General features: G+C 39.2%; 1 protein-coding gene across 1 annotated transcript in view; it reads right to left on the reverse strand.

Moving 5' to 3' along the window:
* Positions 1–3,724, reverse strand: part of VPS53 (VPS53, GARP complex subunit) — a 135,342-nt gene that overhangs the window by 120,330 nt on the left and 11,288 nt on the right. The window lies entirely within an intron of this gene.

Consider the following 3,724-nt stretch of genomic DNA (forward strand, 5'->3'; position numbering starts at 1 on the left):
GTATGTGGCTGGCGCCTTAGCCGGTTGAGCTATAGGCGCCGAGCCCTTACTTTTTTCTTTTAAAGTAAAGCAGTAGTTGGCAACTATTGCCAAATCCAGTCCCACACTTATATATTATAAACAAAGTTTTCTTGTTTAAGGGACACAGTCACGTCCATTCACTTACACATCATCTTTTGAGCTACGGTGGCAGAGTTGGGTAGTAGGGACAGACAATGTATGGCCCCCAAAGCCTACAATGTTTAATCTCTAGACTTTTATGGAAAGTCTGATGACCCTTAGTATATAGGATTGTGTCAAATTCATACAACAAAATACAGAACAAAAAAATGAACTATTGTAACACATAACATGGATAAATACTAGTAACACAATGGTGCACTAAAAAAGGCAGACACAAGAAAATATACTGAATAATTCCAGTTACACAGTTTAAAAACAGGTGAAACTATTCTCTCACACTGGAAGCCAGGATAGTGGCTATCTTTGGGGGAAGTAGTGACAGTGAAGAGGCAAGAGAAGGCCTTCTGAAGATGTTTTAGTAATATTTTATTTCTTGATCTGGATAGAGGTGGCGTGGCTCTTCTTATTTTGTGCAAATTCATCAAGCTTCACACTTAAGGTCTGTGTACTCCTCTATATTATGCTATAGTTCAATAAGGAAATTTATTTTTTAAGTATACAGATTGGGAAAAACTCTGGAAGGATATACACTAGTTGTTACAATTCATACTAGTACCTATAACCTATAAAATCTATGAGTAGTTTTAATCTATGAAAAGAGGAAGCTTACAGTTTCTTTTTCTCTATGGACATTTTTCTTAAAACACTGGATTAGCTATGTACCACTACTATAATTATTATTTTTTTTTAAGATAATGACAATTCAAACAAATGGACCATTTCTGACCTTAGAGATCAGACAATGTAGGGAAATGGTGCCCCCTAATGGAGAAGGTGAGGTACAATTTTTAAGTACCATAAGTTTTCAAAATACAATTTTATACATCTTCCTTCCCTCTCTTCCAATAGACATTTTATCTCAGAAAGAATTGAGGGTAACACAGAAATTGCGCTTCCTCTCTCATCTACTATTCTGACCAACCCACTGGTAACTCAGAATTTTCAGAAATTCAAGAACAGGCTTGGCACCTATGGCTCAAGTGGCTAAGGTGCCAGCCACACACATCTGAGCTGGCAGGTTCAAATCCAGCCTGGGCCCGCCAAACAACAATGACGGCTGCAACCAAAAAATAGCCGGGGTGTTGTGGCAGGCACCTGTAGTCCCAGCTACTTGGGAGGCTGAGGCAAGAGAATCACTTGAGCCCAGGAGTTGGAGGTTGCTGTGAGCTGTGATGCCACGGCACTTTACCCAGGGCAATAGTTTGAGGCTCCAGCTCAAAGAAAAAAAGAAAGAAAGAAAGAAAGAAATCCAAGAACAGTCTGAGGTAATGATGAATCTCAGCAAAGTTGTTCAATGCAATCCGATTCTGTCAAGTTTGTCACTTCAAAACCAAATGGGTATAAAATAGATCACTGTGTCAATAGTAGCTTATGTTGGTCCAATGCTGCTACTAACTTGCTGGAGAGGAAGTTTTTAAAATTTCTCTGAGTCTCTATGTCCTCACATACAAAATGGGCATAACGGTTCCTACCTTGCCCATCTTTGCTGAAACCCACTCTTTTTCAACACATGAATCTTTTTTCTTTTCTTTTCTTTTTCTTTCTTTTTCTTTTTGGCATTTTGGTAATGACAAGGGGCCTATTTGTGGTCTGGTGACTGTTTCTTACTCTTGCTCTGTAAACCTATTTTATCCTTCTACAATACACGTTGTTTCATGCTTTTAAAAATAAAGTATTTTTTATTATTTAAAAAAATCTGACCAGACACAGTGGCTCACACCTGTAATCCTAGCACTCTGGAAGGCAGAGGCAGGTGGACTGCTTGAGCCCTCAGGTTCAAGACCAGCCTGAGCAAAAGCAAGACCCTGTTTCTACTGAAAATAGAAAACCTGAGGCAAGAGGATCTCTTGAGTCCAAGAGTTTGAGGTTGCTGTCAGCTATGACACCATGGCATTCTACCCAGAGCAACAGCTCGAGACTCAAAATTTTAAAAAGTCTATTTTTAAAATGTTGATATCAGGGAATCTGAGTGAAGGGTAGTCATAAATGCTCTGTACTATTCTTGGACTTTTTCTGAAAATAGGAAATTATATCAAAATTAAAAAAAAAATTATATTCTGCCCAGCTGCAGTGGCTCATGCAGGTAATGCTAGCACTTTGGGAGGTTAAGAAAGGAGGATTGTTTGAGGCCAGGAGTTCAGGACCAGCCTGAACAATACAGTGAGACCCCATCAATAACAAAAATTAAGAAAAATTAGCCAGGCATGATGGTATACACCTGTAATCCCAGCTACTCAGGAGGCTGAGACAGAAGGATTGCTTGAACCCAGAAGTTGGAGGCTGCAGTGAGCCATGATGATACCATCAGACTCTACACTGGGCAACAGAGCAAGACCCTGTCACAAAACAAAACAAAGCTGTATTCTACTTAAAATTGGTAAGACATGTACATGATCAAAAATTCAGATAGCAAAAGAGAGTATACATACATCATGTTAAGAAATGCTTCCTCTCACCCTGGCCTGCCTAACCCCTCCAGTTCTCTTTTTCTGCAGAAACAGCTCTGAGCCAGTTTCTCTCTACCTTCTGGGAGACTGTCCATGTACTGAAAGCACATCCATAAGTATTCTGACTCCTTTTTTCACTTATCAACAGAACTTGGAGTTCATCCCACATCAGTAAATACTGATTTTTAGCAGTAAAGCAACCATTTCCTAAATATAATAGTCCGCAGATATAACAATTTTTCTAAGAAGAATAACCCAAAATATTTATGCAGTCAGATATTCACTTAAAGTGTAAAAACCTAGAACAGATCTAACTGCCCATTGATAGAAAAGTCAAATAAGTCGGGTCATATTTATCTGACAGACTTTTATGCCACCACCAAGACATGGGTCGGGTGGCTAGGAAATAGCAAAGATTGCTTATGATACCACACTAATAATAGGAAAATATAATATTTTTATAATATCAAATGTAATTTTTATAATGTCATGAATAGGGCTATTCAAAAAGAACAGAAAGAACCAAAAATTACAATATTTGGTTGAACATCAGGTAGACCCACGGGTGACTGCTTTCTCTTTACTTCAGAAATTTTCTATTGGGGGAAGTAGAAGGGAAAGGGTGCTAGCACTTAATATGGGTCCGCATAAAAATAGAACGGTGTTCTAGATACTTTACAGAATTGTGCCCTTTAAAGCCCTCAGCCATACAAGGCACACTGCCCTCATCTTCCATGTGAAGACTGGGAAATACGCCCCGAAAAGACCAACCCTATCTGAGGTCACAATCTGCAGCAGCACAAGCCAGATTCAGCTGGAGTCTATCCAAGGTCTCCGCTCTTCCTTACTCTACATGCTTCCCCTAATGCAACAGTCCTTGACCTACTTTACCTGCACCCCAAAACATCTGATAGATATATAATACACCCTGTCCCCTCTGTTCTGTGTCTTACAATAATCCTCACTAAGGGGGGTGGGCTTGGTAAGTTCCCACCTACTGGGTACAATGTAAGGATATATGTCAAACTTCTGGGTGAAGAACTTGACTATGGTTCAGACTTAGTATGAGTTTACCTTAAAAATACAAATAATGT

Source organism: Otolemur garnettii, unplaced genomic scaffold, assembly GCF_000181295.1.
Source record: "Otolemur garnettii isolate 467f Iridium unplaced genomic scaffold, OtoGar3 scaffold00166, whole genome shotgun sequence".
NCBI classification, from domain to species: Eukaryota; Metazoa; Chordata; class Mammalia; order Primates; family Galagidae; genus Otolemur; species Otolemur garnettii.